Source organism: Caloenas nicobarica, chromosome 19, assembly GCF_036013445.1.
Source record: "Caloenas nicobarica isolate bCalNic1 chromosome 19, bCalNic1.hap1, whole genome shotgun sequence".
NCBI classification, from domain to species: domain Eukaryota; kingdom Metazoa; phylum Chordata; class Aves; order Columbiformes; family Columbidae; genus Caloenas; species Caloenas nicobarica.
The window spans coordinates 3,542,700-3,554,953 of record NC_088263.1 but is presented as its reverse complement, the minus strand read 5'-3'; the positions used below and the strand labels follow the sequence as shown (position 1 = coordinate 3,554,953).

Below are 12,254 nucleotides of genomic sequence, written 5' to 3'. Positions count from 1 at the left end.
CTGGTTTGTTTCTTGTGGTTTGTATAAAAATCCTTCAGTGGTTTGAGCTGGATGTAGGATTCTTCTTTCTGTCTGAGAATATGAATCACATCAGTTGTGTAACAGCAGATGTTGCTACACAACAGTGGGTACAGCTCATCATAGAGGAAGGTTGTGTGTACGCGTGTGTGTCAACGATTACTCTGATTTCATAAAACGTCTGGAGACTGTTACAGATGAAATGCCATTCTGTAGATATAAGATAATTAGCTGCACCCATGTATTTTGTTTCACTTGCATATTTTTCTCAAATTTTCTGGTGTATTTCTCTGTGCGTTTTGTTAACCTTTTTTATTTCCATGGATTCATTTTCTTATTCTGGTTATTGGCTTGTCATATCCTATATTTTGGTTTCAGATTAAGTCTTCAATTTTCTCTTGTTACTCTAGAATTTCAAGCGGTCATGTAGTTATCTGCGTATTCGCAGCACAACTCTGGTCAGACTTTCTTCTTCAGTGCAAAATGCATTTCCCCATCTGTGATTCCTTTTCTCCTTTATATTGCAGGGGATAACCCTTCAGTTCTTTGCTTTTTGCTTATGTATTTTCTGGCAACTTTATAGCACTCCACAGGAAGATGTTTAATTATGGAAAATTGTCAGTACCTTTCCTGTGAGGTCCTTGAAATACTTAATTCACAGAGACATACATTTTCCCCTGTGAGGTTTTGCTGGTGGATAAACAGAGAGACACCAGATGATTTATAAAATAATTTCAGTGCAGGATGCCTGAGTTTCAGTCCTGGGCTCTAACCACGAGACCACACGATTAATCCCGAAGTCGTGAGCGCTTTCTGGAGTCTCTGCCGAGAGCACGTGGCTCTGTGGGAACCCAGCGCCTCCAGCCCTAACGAGCCAGCTCCATTTAGCTTCATTTCTCTCGTCGCGGTTCAGAAGACTTTGAGATGGCAGACCCTCGGTTAGGAAGCTTTTGTCTCAACTGCTGTTAAGACAGTTTTTCTAGGCCTGGGGAATCCATTCAGTGGGAGACCTGTTCATTTTTCACTTTGCTATAATACTATAAGGTAACAGTCTGTGCCTCACTATTCCGTTGAACTGGAACTCCCAAATGAACATATTCGTTGGCTGCCATATATACATATATGTATGCAATTTTCATCTCAAGATTTATTTCCACTTTGATTTTCCCACCAGGCAGCAGAAGACTCCCTAGTACATCCATCTGGCACTTTGTATTGCAAATTTTCTGAAAGGGAAGACTCTACTCTCCAGAAGGATCCATCCCCCCAGCACCACAAGCCAGGGCTCTGTGGCAGAGCAGAAGTGAGCTGTGTGCTCCCTTGCCTGCCGGCATCTTCCACACATCCCTGCAGGACAAATTCTGAAGATAAATCCTCCCTTCCTTGTGCTGCCTGCGCAGCAGGACCCAAATCACACCAACGCACAAGGCACTGTAGAAAATGTCGGCTATATTTTTTAAAAAATTTACTCCAAATGAACATTTGTTTGGCTTTTTCAGCTCAGCAGAGTTTTGCCTCTTCACATAAAGGGAATAAACCAAATTTGTAGAAAAACCCTGTGCATTTTATAGATGCAGGACTTTAATTTCCTGGGCTTTGCACCTCTGATATAGCAAGAAGCAGCAACATAAACCATGTGAGACATTACTTCAGTCCACCCACTGCAGTTTGCATTATTCCCTTGAACTCCTTCAGAGCATCCTTTTTACGCAATCTTATCCTTATTTTGCCTCAAACAAAAACTATTTTTTAAAAACAGTAATACAGAGACACATTTTTAGCTGCTGTCAATCACTCAACTGCCACAGGTCAAACTCACCAGCTGGTCCAACACACTTTGTAGGAAAAGAGAAAGCGGAGTTGGCTGATACACCAGAACAGAACAATCAAGTTAGAAAACCGATAAATCAGAATATCTGTCTCCTCGACTCCCCCTCCCACCCCTCCCCAGCTCTTTTTTTTCTTCTCTTTTCTCTATATTTCAAGCTGTTTGTTTCACATCTTGAGCCAAGATGGTTTCAAGCCAAACAAGCTGGGGGTGCAGGGATGGTGTTAATTGTCAGTAGTGATGATACTTTTTTGTATAATCAACAGAACTTGCCCTGCAAACAGAAGAATCGGTGTTCCCAAAGACTGTAAGAAACAAAAGGTAGTTGGACAATGAATCAGCCAGCAATAAAAAGCCCTTTGGCTCTTGGACCACTGTTTTTGAAGTGTTTTGCTACCTGAAAATTCAGTTTGCTGTCTAATGGTGTTTTAAAATGTACTGATGTGTCTTCACTGCAGGCACATCTCTGCACTCTGAGAGGTGTAAATGAACACAAGATAAATTCTTTTCTCCTGTCCTGGCATGAAAGAGAACATGAGCGCTGTAGTTTCACTTCTGTGTTTTTTACTTAGTAAGTGAAGTCCAGGCTGCTCTGTGTCTTATTAGGAAAAGGAGGTTGAAGAAATGATTGAGGTGGTTATTTTTTCAAAAAGGCCATTTTGTTCAAAGCAAACTGTAGCAGAAAAATCACTATTTTTAAAGATCTCCTCCGAAAGGTTTGGTGGGGTGGGATGGAATTTCTTCTTGAGCAAGGAGACTCCTGAAATGCTACTGACTATATTTTAGTTCTCTTTCTGCAGAATTTTCAGTATTGAGTGAAAAATGGCATCTTTCAATGGCAAAATATGGTTTGTGAAAAAATGTTCAACCAGTTCTACCTGTTGTTTTATCATCACTTGATCACAGTTCTTTTATAGTGCTCTTTTTATAGAGCCAACCTTGATACATCTGTTTGGTTGCTCAGACATCCGGTGGAAAGGACAGGGAAATATTGAATGAAATAATGCAGAATGAGAGGAACTGAGTTGGTGTTTTGTTTTGTTCTTGTTGTTGTTCGGGTTTTTTTTTTTTCTAATATAGGGAATGACTGATGTCTGAAATAATGTAATTCTAATAAATACAGGTATTTATCAGCAGATATCTTACAGTTTATAAAATCTTTGAGTGCTTACAGATAAATCAGGGCAAAACAACTCAAGCTTTGCTCTTCTTAAACTTCACAATCTAAACTGACCTTGGATGTGTGTCCTGCAGGGAAACTAGTAATGATTTAGTTATAACTCACTCCTTCCCTGCTGTCAGAGCTGAGCTGGTGTTCTTGCCCCATTATAAAGGGAACTAAAAAGCATTATAAAAGTTGTCTGAGCTGCAGGACAAAAAGATATTCTCATCCAAAGGGCTGCTTTTCTTCAAGTTAAATAAAAATTGGGGGCATGTTTTAGTTTACCTGCCTAATAATGGAACAAAAGCCCCGTGTTTTGGTAAGGATTTCGTGATGCTGAAGGTGGGTGCTGTGTTGCTCCAGCATGAGGATCCTTCAGGTTTTGCCACATGGATGTGTGTAACTAATACCTGCCACTGGGCTGGGCTCTAAAAAATTTGAAAATAGGTTAAGACCTTTGTTCTCTCATCTGAGAGCAATTAAGCCCTTTCTTGTGCCCCTTTCCCATCTTATTCCCCTCTCCTTTTTCTGTTGGATAAAATGAAAAGAAAAAACCAATTTGTTTATTCAATTCTCAGTTCTGCCTGAGACTGTTTTTTAAAGACCCTTCTTCTGTGAGTTTAATCGGATGCTCGATAACAGAAAAAGCGTTGCTAACTAACCCAGGGTACAAAGAAGCCACTTCAGAGGAAAACATGACCTCATTGTCAGGATTACTCTATCACACAAATTCAGACTCCATCGCATACCCAAAATAAACGTTAAGTTCCATTTGCACTGAAGTGCTTTATTCTCCTTCGCCCGGCAGGGCATACGCTTTGCCAATGTCTTCCTCAGCCACTGGGATTAAACACGGATGGAAATTCGACACGGGAGGCAGATTTTCCTGGTCGCAAATAACCCACCGTGCTCTCCAAAGCTGCTGGCTGGACCCTGCGTTGGGCCGTTGCCCTCCTGGAACCAGCGGGCTCTGGCACAGGTTTGCAGTCGTGGAGCAAGTCTGGGTTTTGCTCACAGCTCCCATTGTCTGGCTTGGTTCTGTTGGGTGCTCGGAGCCTTGGCAGCCAGGAGCTGATGCTGGGAACGCTTGTGGGGTCACACACCAAACAACCCTTTGCCAGGAGGTGGTGCAGATCCCTTCCCCACGTACACCCAGTGACACTGGTGTATTGCCTCGGTGCTCTCAGGGTGTCTCACACCTATTATTGAACAGCATCGATGTGCTTTTTGTAGGCACTTCTCAGGAAATATGTGGGTTTCCAGCTGGGTGCTTAGAAATCTCAACTTGGGTATCAAGACAGTGCTTGTATTGCCCCTGTGAATGACGAGGACATGGAGCGCAGTCTCCCATCCTGGCACACTTTTGCTAGGCAAGGTATAGCAGCAGAGACCTTACACTCGCTAACAAAAGGCAGGAAAGGCTTCTGCAGTTAAATTAACTAAAAAGGCAAGATTCTGCAACGTTACAAGCTGGAGGCATATTTGGTATAAACCGCATTATCCATAGTCAAGAGGCATGAGCGTGCTTGAAGGCAACACATCTGCAAGCCAGACTGAGATGTAGCATTAATTTGTTTCTAATTATGCATATTTAACAGTATATTACATGAGAGATTAAACACCAAGTTATGAGCATGGTCTGATTATTTCTGCATTATGCATCTAAGCCGCTCAGCATTTATCTTCATTCGTTTGGAACTTGGATAATTTCATTAATTCTAGTGGTACCAAAAATGAGTTAAGAGCTTTTGATTCCTGTGTTTAGTACGTTTCCTCCTGAGCCTGGTTGGCTGTATATGACTATTATGTCATGCCACGTTGGATGCTTCTCATATAACTGTGTTTAAATAGCCATAAGGCGCTGACATGAGCCAAAAGAAACTGTGATATTCAAGGATTCAGTGGATGATGTTTCCTTAAGGTGAATTCTGCATAACACTTGTGATACCTGGTGGTGGGACAGCAGATGTTGCAAAACTTTGTTCTTGAGGTTTTCCGCTTGCTGTTCATGATCATTTTGGTTAGGTGAGGGTTCAAGCCGTTACGAGAGCATTATGTTACAATACATGCTGTGCCATTTCTTCAAGGGATAGCTGGCTGCTTTTTAGCATGGCAGTCTGAATGTACAACTTTGAAGTTATCTGCAGGAGGGAATGTTCATGGCAGTGGCCCCTTGCCCTGGTGCAGGAGGTGTCCCCGGGCCATGACTGTTACACTTAAAATGGAAATCTCCTTACAGTAACACTAAGTATTTAAATCAGACTAGTCTTCTTTTAATAACATTAGACGCTGGTTTGCTATTTAATTTTCTCCGATGGTGGCTGGCCTCTGGAATGGCTCCAAAGGAGGCACTGAGTTTATTCTATAAATGATTGTGCAGGCATGGCCTTAACAAGAGTATCTTGCCGTAGGATAAAGTATAATGGTTTTAAACTAAAAGAGGTGAGATTCAGGCTGGACATGAGGAAGAAATTTTTGCCCCTGAGGGTGGTGAGAGCCTGGCCCAGGTTGGCCAGAGAGGTGGTGGCTGAACCATCCCCTGGAGACATCCCAGGCCAGGCTGGACGGGGCTCTGAGCAACCTGAGCTGGTGCAGATGTCCCTGCTCGTGGCAGGGGGGGCACTGGGGGAGCTGGGAAGGGCCCTTCAACCCAAACTATCCCATGACCTTACACCCAGAAGCCTTGAACACCATGGAAGTTGTTTCAGAGCGCCTCTTCTTTAGCCAGATTGTAGAATTTCTAAAGGCATCTCATTTGCCCTTTTCACCATCAATCTTGTCTACTGTTTATCTGTGGGTTATTTAGAAGGTGACTCTGATTAAACTGTAGCCACTTGGCTATTATTGTTTAAAAGACTTGTGTCTTCCTCTAATGTAGGTAGTATATAACTAGGTTAAGAGACAACCTCTGGCATGAAGAACAGAGAAGTTAGGCAGAAAGAATGAGAGCACGGAAAGTCTTTTCATAAAGGGTAAACTGAAGAATCTCTCTAGCGGAAGAATTTGAAACATAAAAAAAAAAACATTAAGTAATTTAGTTTAGTTATTTGCACATTCTTTAGGGTGCAGATCTGCCAGAGACTTATTAGAAATCAGGATGATAATTGACTTGGCTAAACTCATGCAAGAAATTAGGAATGACCTCGGTTCTCATGAGCACAGTGACATTTCCATACCCCTGGCCCTCCTCTGAGTTCTTGCTCCTTTGCTCTGGATGGAATAGCAACAGCAGCCGTAGTATATGCAGGCAGGATTTCTTTGTTTTCTCATCATCAGCCAGGTAATTCCTAAGAAACATAAATCAAAGAAGTATTTAGGACTAGAAGGCACCTCTTGGTTGTTGAGTTCAATATCCTGTTATTGCAGGCACCGCATCACGTAATCTGGTTTTCACTTCTGTTTAATTTTTGCACGTTTTCAGCAGTCATTTTCTCCTAGCTGTATCTCTGCCAGCTGAGTTAATTTTTCATTTAATTCATGAGATATGCTCATTATATTTAATACTTTATTGATCAAAAGTGTTACTGATACTAGAAGATGAGCACCTCTGATCTCTGAACTTTTGCTCTGCTTTGAAAAGCAGCCAAACTCCTTGTTTAGTTTGGAAAGGTCTGTTCTCTCTCCAAGACCCTGAACAAGGATAAGACCTAGAGAGATTTTCCATGGGTAAGAGTACAAAACTTTTGAAACAAAGTAGTTTATAATGGAATAACCATGCTAATTTAACTCAAAATAGTCACTGTAGGACAGAAGGTTTAGTGTCTCATAGGGCTTCTTCTATGCTTATCATTCAGAATTTACCATAGCTCTTTCACATTTTTATGGATGTTGGCTTCAGTGGGTTATTTTTCCTTTCTCTTTTGTGGTACTGTCATGCTGAAGGCTTTGAAATATGAGCCTTTGCTAAATTCTAAATTGTACACAAAGCAATTAATTAAAATTCCTTCCAAAACAGCCTTGGCAAAGCCCTGACTACATGCTGCTTTTCAGACAAGGTAGAATGGGTGGAGCCTAAAATGGATTCAACTGGTTTTATTTAAAGATAACATACTGTAGAATCTGTGAACCAGAAACTATATAGAGTAGAAATGTCATCTAAGAGAAAAATTAACTGGAGTGAAGAGTTCATGCTTAGCTGAGTGATGTTTAATGCAGGACCACAGGGGCTGGATGGGGCAAAATGTATCTGTGTGCTTGTTTGGATTGTTGCTGTTTAAAACAGTCTGAGATGTAAGTCTGATTACAATTCTGGTGATCACCAGGATCTACTGTAGGGGTTAATTTGCGGTAATCTAAGGTTTGTTTTGTTTTTATTAGCAATTCCGGTGGCATGGGTGAGGCTATTAGAATGTATGATGGATGCATTCTGCTCGTGAAAACTCTTATCTGTGAGAGCTCAGAAATCAATCAGGAATTAAGTATGAAAATCCGCTCCCATCTCTGTGTTCAGAGTGCCCGTATTTGTAATTCTCAGGCCTGTGGAGGGAGCTGCTCTTAAACGTGCGGTGCTAGCACTGGAGGAAACACCGGTGGCTTCAGGGTGTATCCAGAGCTCTGAGCTGTGGCTGTTTACCCACATCAAACACAAACTGCCAGTTTGCCCTTAAATAAAAAGGGTTTAAGCCATAAAGGCAGACTCATGAAAAGGGAAGAATGATGCTGCGAGGTGCTATGAATGCCTTCTGGGATGTGCTTGTGTTTGAACCCTGCAATGGGACCCAGCAAAGCTGGATCAGCTTCATCCATCTTGCAGTGGGTAAAATACTTAGGCCTAAATGTAGAAGTTTCTTGGAGCTGGGGTGTCTCAGTGCTGGCCTCTCTGCGTCTCTGTTTTCCGTATTTAAAATGGAGGAATCACGCTTTGGTTGACCAGAATAATTACAAAATATTTTGCAGAAAAAGCTTTCTGCGCTACGTACAGCACCCATGGGTGCCAGGGGGTCTTGGTTCTGAGACATCACTGAATCACTTCTGTGACAGAAAGTGGATTTTAGTACCTGTACCACCTTGTATCTTTAGACTTAATACTGCTCTAGTTAAACACGTTTTAAAACTTCCAGTTGTTTGCCTCTTTCTCCATGAAGTTGTTGCAGAGTGTCTTCTCCCCCTTTTTCACTGTGGTTGGACATCCTCAGACAGCAAGATTGTTTGGTTAATGCTCTTCTTTCCTTTTAATTTCCAGGAATAGGTTCAGTCTGTAAATCTGGAGCAGAGTGGAGTGACAAAGGCTTTCAAATTGGTGACTTGGCATTTTGCTGTTTATAAAGAGGGGAGTCACTGAGTCCAGATCCATAGCTGTTTGCAGGTTTCCCAGATGTGGGATTTCTTATATAGAAAACTGTAGAGTATATGGACGATGTTTCTTTTTCATGAACTGACTATGTATGTAGAAGTGAAGTTGTTCGAATACAAATTAGAGGTAGGTCTCCACAGTTCAATTTGGAAACTGGATGGATTACAGTTTATCATACTGCATTTTATTTGTTAGAACTTGGGAGAATGAGGGAATTGGCTTCTTTCTTTCTTTGATAGTTATTATTCTCTTTCCCTCTCTTCATGCAGTCAATTAAAGACTGAAGAAAATTTCTGGATTAGGAGTATTTCCCTTTGGAGCTTCACATCTAAGGACCTATTCACATCTATGGTGTGTAACTGATGTAGAAACAATCGCAACATTTCTTTGCACCTTCTCTGCAAGCCTTGGGGAACACAATGGTTTTCCGAATTACTCTAGATTTGGCTGCCTTAAAATTCTTTTTCTTAGAATGAATACAATGTGAATAAAGAAGGGAGGGGGAAGTAGGCAACGATTTGGCTTTGATCAGTTCTGCTGGAAAGATTCAGTACTGATGGGTTAGGACTGTTATGAATTTCTGCTCTCTGCTGTGATTTAACGTATTTTGACCTACACTGAGTAACCCTGCTGATTCCTTTGCCCTGTTGGAATTGAGAATGGAAAAAAAATGGTTTTCTGTAGTTTCGAATGTATGGAAACAGCAGTGAAAGATGATGAAGTCAGAATTGTTTGTGATTTGGCCTGCTATGTCAAAAGTTTCAGCTGCCATCCCCCCCATCTCTTTCTTTGAGAACATTTCAATTTACTTCAGACTTAATCCATCTGTATGTGAGAAGATGCCTGGAGCCTCAAGAGTCGCATGCTCTTGGCAAAGCTATGTTAGCACTTTTTCTTTAAAAGGTTGCATCTTTTGAAGCCTTGTCTTGTAAAAATGCACTCTGGCAGACACTCTCAATTTGTTAATCCTCTCTAATGGCACTGCTTGTGTTCCTTGTAGAAAATGCACTAATTCCCTGGGTCTGCAAGGAGAGAATACTCCAGGTCACATCAAATTCCTAATGTGACTCTTTTGTCTGTATGGCAATACATAAAGAGAAAGCACGATGATATCTTGATGCCAGTGCCTACACATATGCACTGCTGGATACCCCAGGGAACATATGGCCAGATCATGCTTTGGTGGAAGTTCTTGAAATATGAAGTTTCTTCAGTTAATAGATCGCAGAAAACTATTTTGGGGTTAGCAATTAGCAAACCCCAAAATGCATTGTTTTGTGTTTTCTCTAGAGGGCCATGGCTCTTCTCCAACTGAGTCTTCTCCTCTGTCAGAATCCAACCCATTGCTACTTTAATGAGGATTTTAACAAGATGTGCTTGAATCCAATACATGCTGACAATACTTGGTCCCCTCCTGCTGTAATGTTGGAAGTATCTGTTTAGAGAGGAATAGTTTTCTTTTGTTTCCTCTTTTTTCTTGCCTTCTTTAAGTCTAATTTCCAAGTCAAGACATGTAGAGGGTGTCTGAGCAAATCTGATCAGCCTTCTGCCTCCTTTAAGAAGGGCAGCTGAGATGCTTTTTAACACCTCCATTTCCTCACTGCTGCAATCTGTTTTGATTAAAATCGCACTGGGTTCTCATTTGCGTATTTATCGCTCCACATACCCACAAATCCTCTCACTGCTCTGTCACTCATGAATTTGCAAGAGAGACCAGAGTGGAACACTAGAACTTTTTAAACTATGCAAACATTAATTTAGCTTCTCACACCTGCTGGTTTCCTGCAAATATGTCTTTGGGGAAGGAAAATATTCATATGTTACTTTTGCTTAGTATTCCCCAGGAGCCAGGATTCCTGGGGTTTTTCTGAGATTAATTGAAAATTTCCTGTTAAAAACCACATTTCTAATTAAATGGAAAGGTCCTGAAAAAGTTCTGATGTTAGGAGCGGGGCACGAATGGTTGGAGGCGGGGGAAAAGCAACAAACCCTAGCAGTTTTTCAGCTATTGACAGCCAGACTATGATGTGTTTTCAGATCCACAGATGCAAGGGCTGCAGTGGAAATGAAAATTATTCCTTTCCTTTGTGCTATGCACAGTTCATCTAACTTTCACCAGATATTATTAAGAGAATTACTAAGTAGTCATCAAGTTTCTAAGAACTGTATTTCTAAGAATGGTCTTTTTTGTTTGGATTACATCTCACTTTTATAGTTAGCATTTATATAAGACAAGGAAAATTCCAAGACCAAACAGTAAGGAGGAGACGGCAAATTTAGCCTGTGGCTGAGATTAAAAAATGTTTATTGTCTTTATGTTCTTCTGACTTGAAGTTGAACCCAACTCTCCTTGCAGAGATTCCAAACTTTCAACACCACGACTACTCTGGTGACTGAGCCATTGCCAAATATCTTCCTCCCATATCACATTGATAGGGACAACACATTTATCAGAGAGACCGACTGCCCTATCCTGGGCACCTAGACCAACAATTTCAGATGTATCATTCAATCATGAAGTTTATGTGCTCTAAAGAAGATCTTGAACACACACACACACACACACACACACACACACACACACACACATGTGCACATGCACATGCACACAAAAAAAGTACTTGTTAAGTGTCAGGACTGCAAAATTCAGTCCTGCAGCAAGTCACTCCTGATCAAGGAAATTTAAGACATGTGAGAGGTCGCAGCACCTTTTGTTATTATTTTTATTTATATTCTGGTTGTGCCTACGGAAACAGGAGATGAGTAGAAGATAACTCCTGCCCAATGGGGGTGATGGCGGTGGGAAGATGCTGGTGATCAGACTTAGAAAAACAGCTCTAGACTTCACTGTTCCGCATGACAAGCAGTAGATTTTCCAGCCACAGAATTATTGCCAAGATTTTTGAAGCAATTGTGTTGTAGTCAGGACGACAGGAAGACACGAGGGGCACAGTTCATTAGGATGAGTAATATTCTGTATTAGACAAACTGCTTGTAAAAAACAGACACATTGTTGGTCATACTCTCAATATTTCTGAGAGATGTGCTACAAACATCGCCCCTCTTGTTGTGTATGTATTGCAGCAGGACCAAACTCATAATGAGAAGGGTCTTTTTCTTTTGCAAACTCTTGCTGCAAGACTTTTAGTTGCCTGTAAATAATGCAGCAGCTGATGTCTGCAAAGAAAATACTGAGAGGATGTCTCCAAGAGGTGAGTTTAAAACACAATCTACATGAACTGTTCAGAAGGAAAGAAAGAAGATGTGGAAAAATGACGGAACATCAGAGCCTGACAGTTGCTGTGGCTTCCATTTCTCTCTAGAAGAGCCTGCTTCTGGGTGGTCCATTGTGGTCTGAGCTGTTGTTTAGATATGTTTGAAGAATAGGAGTCAGAGACAAGGATGTCTGCTTTGTTCTTCTAGCCAAAAATATGGCTAATGTATAAATAATTGTATGAAGGTGTCTTGTTTTGTAGATCTCAGATCTAGGAGTGGAGTTCAGCAAATCATGCTGGGTCCTTGGCAGATGAGATGAGAAACACCTGATCTGAATTAGCTCAGATGTCACAGTAGGTGTCAAAACACAGAGTTCACCGATCTTACACTGGGGAATGCTTCTTCTAGACCACCACAAGGCTTGTCCATAAACTTCAAAAGGATTTCAACCAAGATACATTACGTCTTCCAGCATCATCTATAGACTGAGAGGTTTGGCCGACACTAATGCAATGAGTATCCAGTAAAAGTGATGGTGTTCATGTGGCTTTCATCAACAGTGAAGGTAACAGAGACAGTGGCTCTTGTCAGAAGCAGATTTTTCATTTTCCAGGCATATTAAAAAAAAAAAAGAAATCACAGTTTGTACCTTCATAAAATGATATGTAAACTCAGGTCAGTCAGCAGGAAAACTGTAATCAATTTTCTAGTGTTTGGACGAGGCCAATATTCTTGTA

At 41.1% G+C, this 12,254-nt stretch overlaps 1 protein-coding gene across 4 annotated transcripts in view; it reads left to right on the top strand.

Annotated features, from left to right (window-relative positions):
* The window catches only part of LOC135996412 (tenascin), a 69,897-nt gene that overhangs the window by 10,351 nt on the left and 47,292 nt on the right, over positions 1-12,254 (top strand). Inside the window, exon 2 of one of the 4 annotated variants that reach the window (XM_065648347.1) lies at positions 8,571-8,652. The exons of the other annotated variants lie outside the window; for them this stretch is intronic. The gene's annotated coding sequence lies outside the window, so the exon portion shown is untranslated. The remainder of the gene's footprint in view (positions 1-8,570; positions 8,653-12,254) is intronic. 4 annotated transcript variants of the gene reach the window in all.